At 37.4% G+C, this 15631-nt stretch overlaps 1 protein-coding gene across 1 annotated transcript in view; it reads right to left on the reverse strand.

Moving 5' to 3' along the window:
* FHL5 (four and a half LIM domains 5) overlaps positions 1-12740 on the reverse strand; it is a 34835-nt gene extending 22095 nt beyond the window's left edge. The window contains exon 1 of the mRNA XM_019743389.3: positions 12433-12740. The gene's annotated coding sequence lies outside the window, so the exon portion shown is untranslated. The remainder of the gene's footprint in view (positions 1-12432) is intronic.
* Between the last annotated feature and the right edge of the window lie 2891 nt (positions 12741-15631).

Below are 15631 nucleotides of genomic sequence, written 5' to 3' on the forward strand. Positions count from 1 at the left end.
TATATTATCACAATATTATTGACTATATTCCCTATACTTTACCACCCCATGACTATTTTGTAACTAGCAATTTGTACTTGTTAATCTCTACACCTTTTTCACCCTGCCCCCCAGTGCTCTTTCATCTATCACCCCAACAAATCTAGTGCTCATTTGACACCATACAGTTGTTACAATATTATTGACTATCTTTCTTATGCTGTACCCTACATCCTGATGACTACTTTGTAACCACCAATTTGTACTTCTTAATTCCGTCTCCTTTTTTCACCACACCCTCAATCTGCTTCCCATCTGACAACCATCAAAATATTTTATCTATCTATGAGTTTGTTTCTGTTTTGTTTGTTTGTTTGTTTGTTTTGTTTTGTTCTTTAGATTCCATGTATAAGCAAAATCACATTGCATCTGTCTTTCTCTGTCTGACATTCTCCACTCACTCAGCACAGTGCCCTCCAGGTCCATCTGTGCCGCCACAGATGACAAGAACCCATTTCTTTCCATGACTGAGCAATATATCATTGTATATATGTACTACCTCTTCTTTTTCCATTCTTCCATCGATAAACACTCAGGCTGCCTCTCCACATCTTGGTTATTGTAAACAATGTTGCAATGAACATATGAATACACAGGTCCCCTCAAGTAGCGTTTTGGGATTCTTCAGATGAATACCCAGAAGTGGGATTACTGGGTCCTTCTTTGTCTCTTGTTATAGCCTTTGTTTTCAAGTCTATTTTGTCTGGTATAATTATTGCTATGACAGCTTTTTTTTTTCTTTTTCTTTTTCATGAAATATCTTTTTCCATATTTTTGCTTTCTGTCTATGTGTGTCTTTCAACCTGAAATGAATCTCTTATAGGCAGCATATATAAAGGTTTTGTTTTCTTATCCATTCAGCTCTCCTATGTCTTTTGGTTGGAATATTTAATCTATTTACATTGAAAGTAATTGTTGATAGATATGTAGCTATTGTCATTTTATTAGTCATAATTTACATTTTTTTCTTTTTTATCCATTTTAAAGAAGTCCCTCTAACATGCGTTATAATACTGGTTTGATGATGATGAACTCTTTTAGCTTTTTCTTGTCTGGGAAGCTCTTTATCTGTCCTTCGATCTGAAATGATAGCCTTGTTGGGTAGAGTACCATTGGTTGTATGCCCTTGTTTTTTGTTACTTTCAATATTTTGTGCCGATCCCTTCCAGCCTGCAAAGTTTTTGTTGAGAAATCCGCTCACAGTCACATGGGGACTCCCTTATAAGTTATTAGTTGCCCTTCCCTTGCTGCTTTTATAATTCTCTTTGTCTTTAACCTTTGGCATTTTGATTATGATTATATTATGATTTAATTATGATTTAATTATGGTGTGGGCCTGTTTTGGTTCATCTTGTGGGGCTCTCTGTGCTTCCTGGACTTGTATGTCTATTTACTTCACCAGGTTAGGAAAGCTTTCAGTCATTGTTTCTTCACATATGTTCTCAATCCCTTACTTTGTCTCTTCTCCTTCTGGTATCCCTATGATGCAAATGTTGTTACACTTGATGTTGTCCTAGAGGGCTCTTAAACTATCCTCATTTTTTTTTTAATTCTTTTTTCCTGTTCTGATTGGGTGTTTTATGCTGCCTTGTCTTCCAAATCGCTGATTTGATTCTCTGCTTCATCTAGTCTGCTGGTGGTTCCTTCCATTCATTTCAGTTATTATATTCTTCAATTCTGACTGGTTCTTCTTTATTGTTTCTATATTCTTTTTGATGCTTGCTATCTCTCTGTTGAAGTTTTCACTAAGTTCCTTAAACATCCTATTTATAGCTATTGTTTTGAACTCTGTTCCTCTAGTAGGTGTTTGCCTCCATTTTGTTTAGTTATGGAGTTTTCTCCTGTTCTTTCCCTTGGGTCATTTTTCTTTGTTTTCTTATTTTGACTATCTCTGTTTGTTTGTTTCTATGTATTTGGTAGACCTGCTATGTTTCCCAGTCTTGGCCAGGTAACCTTATGTAGTAGGTGCCCTGTGGAGTCCTGGCACAGTCTCCCTGGTCACCTGCTCCAGGTGCTCCAGGAATGTCCCTTGTATGGGTTGCATGTGTCCTCCTCTTATAGTTGAGCCTTGATTGCTACTGGCATGTCAGTGGGTGAGACTTATCCGCAGGCTGACTGGCTCTGGGGTTTGGCCACATCCACAGCTTATGTACTGTTGTACAGGGGGCTTACTCCACCTTGTGGATTTGCTTTTGCAGGCTCTGGTGCCTATTGAGATTGACTTTTGTGTATGCTGCTTGTGGGGATAATTAGGCAGTGCTGTGCTGTGGTCTGAAGCCAACCTCCAACTATATTCGTTCTGGGGCCTCTTGGGAGGGGCTTCAGTGCAGGCCCAGGTCACCCACTGCCTGTGACTGTCCAGGGACTACCAAGTCTAACCATATAATGTATTGGCTTTCATGTGTCTTGGCATTAATGGATATTACAGATTCTGTTGGTTTACAATCTTCTTAAATTCATAAAACATAATAATGAAAGAAAAGCTAATTTCTGGGCCTTCTAAAATAAGGAGAGTCTGTTAAGAAGTTCTATTTCACTTCTGACTTAAATCTTCAGATGTTTTTGAAATTTAAGGCATATGAGGGTACTTTTATACGTCGTATTATATGTTTAATGAAAGCCCTGTGAGTTTCTCTTAGCTATTTTTCATATTCTACCTTGTATTATAAATGCTTTGGAGGTTTGTTGTATTCCTTATAATCATAATGCAAGCTCACTGAGAACAACCATTGTATCTTATTTGTATCTGTTCTCCAATTGAAGCCAAGCAGTGCCCAAAAGTTGGTGATTTTGAAAAATGTCTCAGATAAAATCGATGGTAATTTTTAAAGAATTTCTACTTTACTGAAAGTGATGTTGGCTCAAGACAAGGAAAACAAGCAGAAGCATTGCCAGTTTTGGAATTTTCTGTTGGGAGTCATCATTCCCTAAGTAACTAGAGGCACTCCTGAAGCATGCTTTCCTTGGTTTCAGAAGGATGCTTCAAATACTCTTTCTTTTCCTCTGAGCTGGTAGGCTAAGTCAAGGTTAACAAGTGTCCTATCGCTCTGCAAGTCTACCAGCAGTTTTGTAGATGAGTGCAGGTGTGAAGTAGGTATTTGCTATCTCTTTAGACCTTTTTATTAAAAAATAATGATCACTGCAGCCTTTAGATACTTACTGATGCTGTAGAGGGCTGGGGAAGGGAAGGTTAGGCCTTTGACAGGAGCACTCCCTGGCCTTTCACAGACCTGGGGTTGGGGGGCAACCCCAGGCACTTATGTGAAGCCCAGCAGCTTGTCACTAAGGGCTGGTCACAAGCATATATACCCCTTGTCATATGCATTAAATTTCCTATCAGTCTCCAAATTCTTAAATTTCAGTTGATTTTCTTCATGATATTTTTGGGATAGGTCACAGTAACACTGATAAAATTACTCCGTTATCAACATCCTATTAGGCATTTTGGCAGCATCTAAATACGTATATTAAAAAGAAGAAGAATGAAGAAGAAGAAGAAGAAAAGAAGAAGAAGAAGAAGAAGAAGAAGAAGAAGAAGAAGAAGAAGAAGAAGAAGAAGAAGAAGAAGGAAGAAGAGGAGGAGGAGGAGGAAGAAAGAAGAAGAAGGAGGAGGAAGAGGAGGAGGAGGAGACAAAAAGAAAAGAAAAACAGCCACAACATTTATATTTTGCCTTGCAAGGTGGATTATTGTAAATTATCTCCATAGATGGTACTTTAGAGTAAATGGGATAATACATATCACAATACCTTAACAATTATTGTAAGCTTTGCAAATATAAACATTGCTAGGCAGAAAGTACATGGGAATTAAAGTAATGGTAGATGGAAAATAAAATTAAATATACAAAGGGTGCCAAAAAATGTACACATATTTTAAGAAAGTAAAACTATATTAAAATTGTAATACTCAATATATACCGATAACAAAAGGTGAATACAAGCCACGTTTGACTTCTGCAATTACAAGAGGTGCTCAAAGTGGTTACCATCAGCGTCCAGACACTTTTGATTACGGCGAACTACTGCTTGAGCAATGTTGACCAAAGTGTCCACTTGTATATACTTTTTTGGCACCCCTGATAAATAAATATATATATATATATATGGTTGTTGTTATCCAATGTTGTAACATTTGATACTGATCAAAACCAAACTTGGCTTCTCATTAATTGACGTTTACCTTAAAACACCTAGAGTCCCTCTTGAAGAAACCACAAGACAGTGTTACGAAGGGACAAGAAAGGTAGTGAGAGTTACTTTTCACTGTAGCCTTTTGTACCTTTTGAGTTTTACACCAAATGAATGACTGGCCTATTTTAAAAATTTAATGAAATCAACACAAATCAAAAGAAAATTTACTTCCCCTGAATCTCTTGTTCTTGATCATAACACATAAGAACTAGAAGAGATAGATCAGTTTCAACTCCTCATTTTATAGAGATAGAAACTAAATTCTCAAGAGGTCATTCTTCAACCAGTATTCCTTTCTAGAAAAAGATGAAGAAAAATAGAATATACATTCCAAATAAAATTTGTAAGTACTTAATAGAAAATACTCAGACTGATAATCAAAATAAATTTTAACAAGTTCTTTTTAGACTAGATTACTAGTTTGCAATGAGTGACCTATTTAGGACCAGATTGTTAAATAGAAATGAAATAGATTTTTTTTAAGATTGGCTGAAATTAGATGCCAGTTTGGTGACCCATTTGAAGAATCTTACATTTACCATAATTTTGGTAATTTTGCATAATTTATTTCTAAGCTTTTCTCTGTGTGGCCTCATTTTCTCAAGGAGAAAGTATTGACTGTTACTCTTCAATAAATTAGTAGCACAGACAGTCTTTTCTGTAATAGTTTACCAAAGAAAAATTAAATCTCAACCATGAGGATAGGAGAATGAGAGGAAGGAAGTAAGAAAAGGAAGCGCGGGAGAGAATTGTAGGGAAAATCAGGAGAAGGAATCCCCTATAAATATAGGAAGATATTGAAAGACAAAGCCTCCTAGCGTTGCAGTCATTTTGATATTTTTCCTTTGCTATAAAGGCAGGTTTCTGACCCAGGCCCATTGCCATAGAACCACTAAATCTAGGAGCTGGGAGAGATTTTTGATATTCTCTGGTTTGCTTCTCTCATCTAATAAGTGAGAAAAAAGTTGAAATTAAAAAATGCAAACTGAGGTTTATTTATTTATTTATTTATTTTTGAAACTGACAAAGCAGTTAGTGAAAAAGCTTTAATCTGAAATTAGATTTCCAGGCTCCAAATAGAGGCCTTTTGTGGATATTGTTTTCATATATACATAGAAAAAAGTGTATGGAATGACAGCTTAGATTCCTGCTAGGATTTTCAGGAAAAAAAAAAAGAAATCCTCTCCTGTGTTTATCCTGCACTTCAGGTTTTAATGACTGACCAGGTAACAATGCCACCACATGCATAAACAGAGAGGTTCTTTCCATGCCTGAAGCCAGACTGCACTAACTGTACAAAATGAACCAGTTATCCTCAAAACCAAGGATATGTCCCTTGCAACATTCAAGGCAACTCAATTTCTATTGAGTTTTGTTTATTATAGTTATTAGTTTACCATAGAGTTGGGAAGAAAAGCCCCAAACCACACTCGGCTTTATTTGCTGGATTCTCAACTAAAACATGAGGTCGTGATGCATATGCGCATAGGGTGTGTGTGTTTATGAGTGTGTGTGAGTATGTGTGTCAAGTGGTATGTGTGTGAGGGGAGTGTTTGGGTCGAATGGGGGTAAAAGTTGATGTTAACTAGTTTTCCCAGTATTTATGCCTAAAGCAAAACAATGATTTTTTTTTTACCAGAATGTGATTTAAAAAGATAGAAAGCAGAACTGTGTCCTGTACTCTGATGATAACATTTATCAATAATTACAAGCTACTTTCTTGACAGTTTAAAAATTTGTTGGTGATGGAGGGGATGACCATTTAAATTATCACATGGAAATATTTAAAACCAGCTATAATTTAATTTTTATCAGTTCCCGGTTTCAGAGATTTAGACAAAGTGGTTCTCAGCATCCATCAAAGGAAAATGATGGTAGTCAGAGTACACACAGCCTTCAGTCAGCAGTTGTGGGTTTATAGCTTTGGAAACACAATGTGTTGATCTCAAGCTATGCTAATTCTGTGTATAAAGTAAAGGGAAAAATCTGTTATTGTTCTCTTGGAAACCAAATGTTCACGGTATAAGTTGACAAATATTGGTTATGATTTAGTGTTATTTTCATTTTTACCCTAAGCACCACTCAGTGTGTGAATTATTTTAAGGCATGTGAAAGTGTCAGACAAACTGAGCAGAGGCCTTTTCTGCCTTGTTCGGGGCTGTGTCCCTGGCACCTAAAACAGAGCCAGACACAAATATATGTCGAATGAATGCAGGAGGAAAAAAGTCAGATGTTTGGTGATAGAATAGTAAAGGTTTAGAGCCAAACAGCCACCCCGCTTCCGTTTTATAAAATAGAGGCTGACCCAGAGACTTTAAACGACTTGTCTTTGAATCACACTACTTTCTGTGACCCTCATAATCCAAGCTTTTTAGCATAGCATTTCAAAAGACGTTTCACAGTCTGGCCTTTGTCGTGGTCTGGCTCGTTTGCTTTTAAACCCAACAATATCAAGCAGCTAGCTCTTTGAACACAGTGTACTTTAATTTGTAGGTTTCACAAAGAACTTTTGAATGCCAACTTTGGGCCATCCACGGAGCTTGGCAGGTAAAACTAGTTATCTACCCATGGAAAGCTTCCATTCTGGCATGGGAGAGACTCACAAAAAATTTCTTTACTCCGTCACTCGTATGCCAGATTAGGACCCTGGCTGTACATGTTCATGGCCCTTGGTGCTTCAGCCCACATGGTACACATTAGCCCTAATCACCCTTCCTGCTCAACAATGAGCTTCCAGCAGGATAGATGCTATGTTAGCACTAGACTGCTGGCTAGCTTATTACCAGCATATGCTGAGCACTAGTACATACTGTGGATAGAAGGGAGTGAGGGAAAAAAGGAGAGAGGACATGTGGAAATGCATGGACAAGTGCATAGGGTGTTCTGGATATTTCAGGAACTTTCCAGAAAACCTCAGGTAAAGCTTCTTCTGGAGCCGTAATTTGATGACTGAAGAAAAGCCAGTCTTTAAGAAAAGGTGGGTGAAGGTTCTTAAGCAGTGGGGACTCCACAGAGTTGCGGAGGTGGAGAAATAGCCAGAGGCGTGGACCACAGCCAGAGAGCACTGCTAGAACTGTTTGCCGGACCCCACCTGGAGTGCAGCATTTCGTTCAAACTAGGATAATAGAAAGATCACATATGAAACTAAATACTTTCACATGACAGAAGTTTAAAAACTCAACTACACATTGCTATGAACATATTTGACCCCCAGTTTTCTTCCTGGCCAACTGAAGACGACACTGTAGAAGTAGATCTATGGCATATGTTGTAAACTAAAAATCTCTCTTACTTTGCATTGCAGCAATGTATGTTGATGACTTAAATGTATAAGAAACTGGGACTACTTTTTTGAATTAAAAATTATATGACAGAATTTCTCATTCCCCCAGGTTTCTATATTTGTTATTTAAAAGAATGTCTCTCATTTGAAAGTGTTGCAGATAAACCGTCCATCCTTTGGGCTCACTGACTTACTCCGCTTGAGAAGTGACATAACTGATAAGTAACTGGGCAAAAGGACCCTCTCAACGGTACCTCACTCTCTCCCTTGCTCTGGTGGAAATTGCCATTGCACTGGCCCAAACTCCGTTGCCATCCCAGAACGGAGTCCATTGCAGCTGCCCAGCCCCTGCAAGAGTCCAAGTTCTCTACCCCCGCTGGGAATAAGTTCAGTTCAGGCTGGGTGGGGCCATTTTTAGTAAAAGCTCTGTTTTCCAATCGGCTTTAACAATGATAATATTGATATGACACCTGTATCCATTTTGCAATGGTCTTAGAACTCTGAAAGGAGAGGCCCATGATTAAGTGGAACTTTCAAATCCACACATGTTATATTATACGATAGAGGTGGTTTTATTGAGTCTGTTGCATTGTGTATGTATGTGTATGTAAGAGGAAGGGAGAAGAAAGAAAGAAAATAATATACACAAAAGCTTACATTAATGAGGATGTTAAATTACAATTATCTGATTATGCTACCTTTGTAGTTTCAAACTTAACAAAAAGTAAATGAAGGAATTAATAGCATTATTTCTAACCTCTTTGCTTAGTAAAAACACAAACAAAACAATGAATATTCTAATTACCTTGATCAGAATAACCGTTAACTCTTATTTTAAATGTGGTGGAGAATTTTACTTGGTATCTATTTTTTTTTAAGGTTATAATTTATAGGATTTTTGGATTCGAGTATTCATTTCCCTGGTGGATTTTGATAATGGCATACATTTATTTCTATTAATTAGTAGCGTGTGGAGTGTATGTATGTATGTGTCCATCCATCAGTGCCATAGTAAAAGTTGGTTTGGAGAAGAATATAGAGGTTAAAGTATTCAGGGTCAGGATTAGTAATAATAATGACTAGCACTTAACACTTATTCTGTGCAAGTAATTTTAATACGTTTATTTATCATAACAAACCTAAGGTATACCATCATGGTCATTTTATATACAAGGAAAATAAGACACACAGAGGCTAAGTGACTTCTCTAAGTTCCCAGACCTAGTGTATGACACAGCTGGGACTTGAGCTTCAGCTAAGTCAAAGCATGACTCATGGACTAGTATATCAGCATTATCTGGGAGCTTATTAGAAATGCAAAAACTCAGGCACCAGCCCAGACCTACAGAACCAGAATCAGCATTTTAACAAAGACCCAGAACTGCTTCCCGAGCACCTTCATGATTGAGGAGATCTGCTATAATCCACTATACAATACTGCTTCTCATTAACCTGGAGAAGGAATCTAGATATTATCCTAAGGCCAGTAGAGGGGCAGGGAAAGGTTTGAAATAAGTGATTGGTAAAATCCAATTTGTTTTTAGAACAATTGTTTCAGTCAATCACTCTGGCTACGGTATGGAGAATGCAGTAGAAGAGGGCAATGCTGGAGGCATGGATACTGGTGAGAGGCTACTGTTAAGCCAGTGAAAGACGCAGGCTGACATATGGTGGTGGCAGTGACAAAGGGGAGAAGTAGGTTACTGTATGAGGTAGCACTCACAGAACTTGGAGATTCTTTGGGTATATGATGAAAGGAGAAAAGGGCTTAGTTCACCCCATGTTTCCAGCTTGAGCAATTAGTTGCATCATAGTATCATTTACTGTATAAGACTATACTTGGGGGACGTAGGGTGGGAAATATTGAATTTACTTTTAGATTAAAATGATAAAATTTGAGAGAACTGTGGGATAGCTAAGTAGAGCTGTTCAGCTGGGACCAAAAAGATGGGGCAGAGAAACCATATAAATTACTTGGACATTTTGGAAGAGGTCCTACGGCAATTTCTATGTCAAAAATTTTACCCAGCTTGCCTCTGAAGTTTCCTCCCTCCCCCATTGTATTCGCTGGGATCCAAGCTTGCTCTGGGGCCATCCTGTACTCAATAGACAATAGGCTATATATAGGTCTGCAGCTTAGAAAGGTGTCTTAGCTAGAGAGAAAGATTTTGGATTCATAAACATATATATGATAACTGAAGTAACAAAATTTCCCAGAAAGAGAAAAGGAATCTAGGATATAGGAGATAACACAGAGAATGTGCAAAACAGAATGAGAATAGGGGTCTCAGAGGTGGGAGAAAAACCAGGAGTTTGATATCATAGAAATCCGGGTAAAGAGTGTTTCAAGATGGGGAAAGAGGTGAATAGCGTAAAATGCGAGATAACAAGTAGAAAATTTAAAAAAAAGTTCTGCTGGAATTAGCAATACACTACTAATTGATAACCTCAGTGAGCACTGGGGGAAAGTAATGAGAACAAAAGCCAGAATGCAATAGATTAAGAAGTGCGGGCTAAGGAAGTGGACATTCTTAGTACAATGTAGACAATTCTTTGAAGAGGTTCATCTAGGAAGCTCAGGAATGAGGGTAACTGGAGGAGCTCAATAATGGAGAAGCTTTTCAAGATGGGCAATTTGAACATGTTTAGATACTGATGAAAGGAGCCAATAAAGAAAGAAAGATTGAAGACTGTGATTCCTGAAGTGGAAGGTATAAGATAATGGGCATTAGTTTAGATCTTCCCTTTCATGTTCCAATCTACCAATAGGTTTGTACAGGGATTCGGGAAGATGGCCAACAACACAGGAAGGTCCCACTGCGGTCATCCTTCCACATTCTGGGGCCTTTGGAGCCTTAATCCTGTCACCCTTCCATTCTAAGCTTTGCTTCCACAGAAGGAACTGTTCTACTACTTCAATCTTTCACTTTTAGTTCTATGACACTGCCCAGAGCAAGGGTACCCATGCATTAACTCAGCACCTGCTTTGAAAATAAACCCTTAAACTTCGTCTTCAGCTAAAATCTTTGTCTTAACCTTACCTGTTCTCAGGTGAAGAGAGTTTAGAAAGACAATTTAGGCCTATTTCCACTCTAAGTCTTTTAAAGACTTAGTGAACCCGCTGGACCCAGGGTTTGTCTGAACCTGAGGTCCACAGCTCAATGGAAAAGAGTGGTTTATAATGAGGACCCCAGAGAACACACGAGGACAGATTTCAGGAGTCTACCAATCCCAACAATGTCATGAAAAATCGATTGCAATGGACTTTTTTCTGAGAAGAGGGCTCATTGATTCTACCAGAGTAAGGGAATCTGTGATCCCAGAAGTGGAGTGATGTGGAGATAAATGCTCAAGCAGATCATTTTGGAGGGATTTAAGACGTTATAGCAGGAAGGAGCCCTCCTCCTCCTTCCCTTCCTCCTCTTCCAGGGTAACACAAAAGAATGATGACAACCAGAGAGCAAAAAGACAATTACAAGAACATGGAAATGCAAGTTTGTTTAACTGACGTCTGACTCAGAACTTCCCATGTGAACCCAAGTATTTGGTTTTCAATTCTAAAGACATCATGTTCGCTAGATTGAAAACATAAAAAAAACAAATCAAGGTTTCTCCAACTTGTTCTAGGAAAACATTTATTTTCAATATTATAGTAGAAAGTTACTAGGCTTGTCTAAGGAACCCAAATTAATCCAGCTTTACTCAAAATATTGTTGGCAAGTATAATAAAAATAAAAGGTAAACTTGTCAGTGAGCTGATGTTACATTAAAATACAAATCTGCTGCTCTTGTTTAAGCAGAACAGTCCCAGAGTTGGCAGCTAATGAGAACGTGTGGGAATAAATAGAACAAGTGTAGAAAACAGACATTAGCGTTTACCTTCCCTGTCAAGCAATTTGAATTATGGCTTTAGGCATATATCATAGCAAATCTGCTAGGAAATCTCTCATATGATACATATGATGTTTGCAATACTTACATTACATTTTAATCCATGTATTTTGGTAATAAAATTGCTAGAATTTCTACGTGACAGTATTGTGGCTGTGAAATGATGACTAAAATGATTTGAGGATTCTCTTACATTGAGTTTAAAAGAATTCTACATTTTATCAATGATTCTGTTTAATTTTCACAATTCTGAAGCCTGAATTAACAGCTGAGAAGTTGCATTTAGTTTTCTAATGGATGTCAGGCATCAAAGAGGGTCTGACTAAAATAGTGAGGGAGAAAGCACAAACAGGATGCATACTTCTGCTTAAGGAATGCCCTCTCAGTTTCAAGAAGCAATGCTGTAGATTCATGTAGCACATTATATATCTGTCTAGGGCAGATGCACAGGCATTTTAATCTTACAAAACCTATCATTATGGATTGTCTCTATGCCTGCTTCTGAAAAGTAGGCAGATTTTTCTTGAAAATAGCAGGAATCTCACTCACTCACTTAAAATCTGTAAATAACTTCCAATTGTACTCTGGATAGATAAATCCAGCTATAAAACATCCTCAGTGATAAATTTGTCGTTCAAATACATTCATCCAAAGAAAACCCCAGAGTCTCACCACCCCCTTTTATGACAATGAAGCTGTGCCCCTACGAATAAAGCCCATTGTCAGAACTCAGGAGGCCACTCCAAAGTGTTACCTGGCCACTGTGTTGCCTCCAGGTATGTATCATCAAAATGAGAAATCTGAAAGCTCGGAATATAAAGTTTGATAACCGATGGCTCAAATGGCTTTGAAAAAATTTCTAACAAACTTCAAGATCTATACTTACCTGCCAAGTATAAGTTTTTTCTTAAGTAGTCACTAAGAAGTATATAAGAATCTCTTGTACTTAAAAAAATAACAAATAAACAAGCCAAACTACTACACAAAAAACACATAGGAAACATTAATGAAAAGAAAACAAAACTTACTTTTTCTTAAAGCTGCTTCTTCCTGTAATTTAAACAGTATGAAAGGAGACTATATGATGATTTTTTTTCCCTCTGACATATGAATATGTCAGCTCCAAAAGGAACAGAATGAGCCGCCAGAGCTTCTGAGGATGCCTCCTAATTGCAGCTTTATAACTTTGTAGAACAAAATAGGAGGGTTAATGGGTTTCCTCCAAGTCTTGTGACGTGCACATAGCTGACTCCTGCTGGAATGAAAAAGCACTCGTCAGTTTTACTTAAAATTACACGTAACAAGTTCTCTGCAAGACATCCTTAAAGGGCAATCCTGCCCGGATTAGTATTTGAAATATCTGGATAAGCTCCAAAAAGTTTAAAATACAAACTGCACATACATATTTGAGAAATTCCCACTGCCTAGATGAAATTAAGGGACATTGAAATAAATTTAAAAAAAAATTACATGGTAATCTATTTTCTGTTTCCTTGATTAATCTGTTTTCTGTTTTGTTGTATTTATTTTCTGACTAGCAGAACCCCTCTTTTAGGTTAGAAATGGCTGAACTATAGAGCTTTCCTGTTGAACTATCTGGAAACATGAGGCCCCATGTTCTCACCTGCAGAGACTTGGGTAGCTGTGAGAGATGAGGCCTGGGCGGTGGTCTCTATCACTGCCTTCTTGGGAAGTTTGAGACCTTGAAGGCTTGGATTTGACTAGAATAACTGAAGGGTTGTTACCTGCTTCCTGCACGGGCAGTGTGGACTGAGGAAACCCCTGCTTGTGACGTCCTATAAGCTGGCAGCTATTGTTATGTCACATCCATGGTTGTGTGACTTCATTGAAGCACAGACTCATCTGATCTTTTGAAATCTTCAAAACATGAAAAGTGGATGTTGATATCAAGAGTAGGATCTACAGAAATGTTTGAGTATTGAACTGATCTACAATAGGAATTCTTAGTGAGTCAAACTGATTCACAAAGCAAGTGACATTTGCTCCTAGAATCTCTATTTGAGGTCATTTCTTTGGTTTATAAGGTTGGGTGAGAGAAGAGAGATTCTGTCTTAACTCCACTTATGCCCAGACCAAACTTAAACTGTCCTTGTGCTAAGTGTCTAAAGGAATGATATATGAATATTTTCTGAGGTCAAACTCAGGTATATACAATTAAAAAAACCTGAACTAGAGAAACGCAAAGCCAACCAACTCTACATTGCGTTATTCATCTGACTTTGATGATTAATATATGATGAAAGTGAAAACATGGTGATTAGCAGCAACAAATTGATTCAGTGAAAGGACACAAGTACGTTCAGTTACTAACAGATTTTAATCCTCACGATACCACTTCAAGACAGGCATTATTTTTCTCCTTTTATAAGTGAGGAAGTGGAGTCTTGGAGATAAAAAATTGCGTATGTCCCCATATAATTCTAGGGGCATTACTCTCTTTGTTTACACCTCTGCTTCCGGAGAGGGTAATCTGTATTCACTGGTTCAACTTCTGATCTTCCTGTTCCCTCCTCAAACTGTTGCAATTTATCTTGCACTTGAACCGTGCTACCCCCCCAAAAAAAATGCTTCATTAAGCTCATAACATATATTGATTAGGACCCCAAAGAGCACTGTCTTTAATCTTACCAAAAACTTCTCATCTCTAGCTATGTCTATTTCTTTTTTAAATTCTCTTCCCTTGGTTTCACTAAATTACTCTTTTGATTTCCTCCTTGCTCTCAGATCCTCTGCCTCCTTTCCCTTTATACCTCATACTTCCTAGAGCTTCATCCACAAAGCGCTTCTCTGTACACTCTCAATGGGTGCGACAACAATTAGCAATTATATATATGACTCCCAAACTGGTATTACTCTCTATTCTTAACTATTATCACTCTCTAAGGTTCCAGGCATGTATCCTATTGTCTATTGGCCATCTTTATCTAAAGGTCCCCGGGCATCTCAAACTCAGTCCCAAATAAACCTCTTCATTCTCTTCGCAGCCAAACCTGTTATTCTGCTGTATTTCCCATTTCAAGGCATGGCACGATAGTTCAACCCGTTATCTTAGACTCCTCCCTTTTCTCATTTACTCTCCACCATGCCCATCATTCATCCCTAATTTCTATTGATTCTACTTGAAGTATCTTTCAAATTTGTCATCACCCTGCATTCAGGTTCTCACATTTCTCACTTGGATTGTTGTATCAATCATAGAACAATTGGTTGCCTCGGTCTGATTGCCCTTCTATCATTTCTCTACATCACTATAAAAGAACAGTTATTTAAAAGTACTAGTTTATCAAATTATAAAATGCTTCTTGCAGAAAATCTGGAGTAAGTATTGAAAACGTTTTTAAAAATTAAGATGACTTGCAATCCAGGATAGCCACAGCCCAAATCTTCACTGAAATCTCTTTAGAATATTATGTATGCACACATATAACCACACAAGAAAATGTTTATGTATATGTTTTTATGCAAATATGTTACGTATTTAATTACAAAACCAAGACTACATTGTATATAATTCTATATTCTTTTTTACTTAATATACTGTGAATGATTTTCCAAATCAATTAAGTATTTTTAAAGTGGCTGTGAATAATGGCTACAATATAATGAAATACATTATGGAATAGTGTGCCCTCTTTTTTCTCTCTCTCTGATTTATTTTCTTCAACACTAAGCATTACCCTAAGCATTTATAATGTATGAATTGCAAGGCCTTAGATTTAGGTGGGAAAGAGGAAAAAAGAAAATATATACAACACTCACTCAATTTACATTTGTTAGACTATTTAAACAACTATATATTCTGTGTATCATACCTTCAAGCAATTATTCAACATGTACGTCTATATAACAGTTAGGTTAAAGCCTACATTTTAGATGAGTAAAGACCAGCTCAGTAGGAAAACCATTTGATACAATGCTTTTTCTTCTCTACATTGAATTAACAATAAACATAAGAGAAAACCTTTGGGGCCTTTGTCTTAGCTTGACTAGTCAGAGGATTTTTCTTGGTGGACTAGTATCTAAATAAACAAAATTATTTCAGAGCCAAGCAGATTGCCTCCTTTCTGTGCAAGACATGTTGCCCACGTTTCTCTTCACCAGAGGTTGGGGAAAAGACCTGCACATGTTTTTTTATGTCCACTTCTTAGAAAGGGGAGATGATTTCACAAATAATATAGGTATTTTAAAGGATTTTGGTTAATTGTC

Source organism: Rhinolophus sinicus, chromosome 2 (genome assembly GCF_057876585.1).
Source record: "Rhinolophus sinicus isolate RSI-liver-muscle chromosome 2, RSI-T2T, whole genome shotgun sequence".
In the NCBI taxonomy this organism is placed as follows: domain Eukaryota; kingdom Metazoa; phylum Chordata; class Mammalia; order Chiroptera; family Rhinolophidae; genus Rhinolophus; species Rhinolophus sinicus.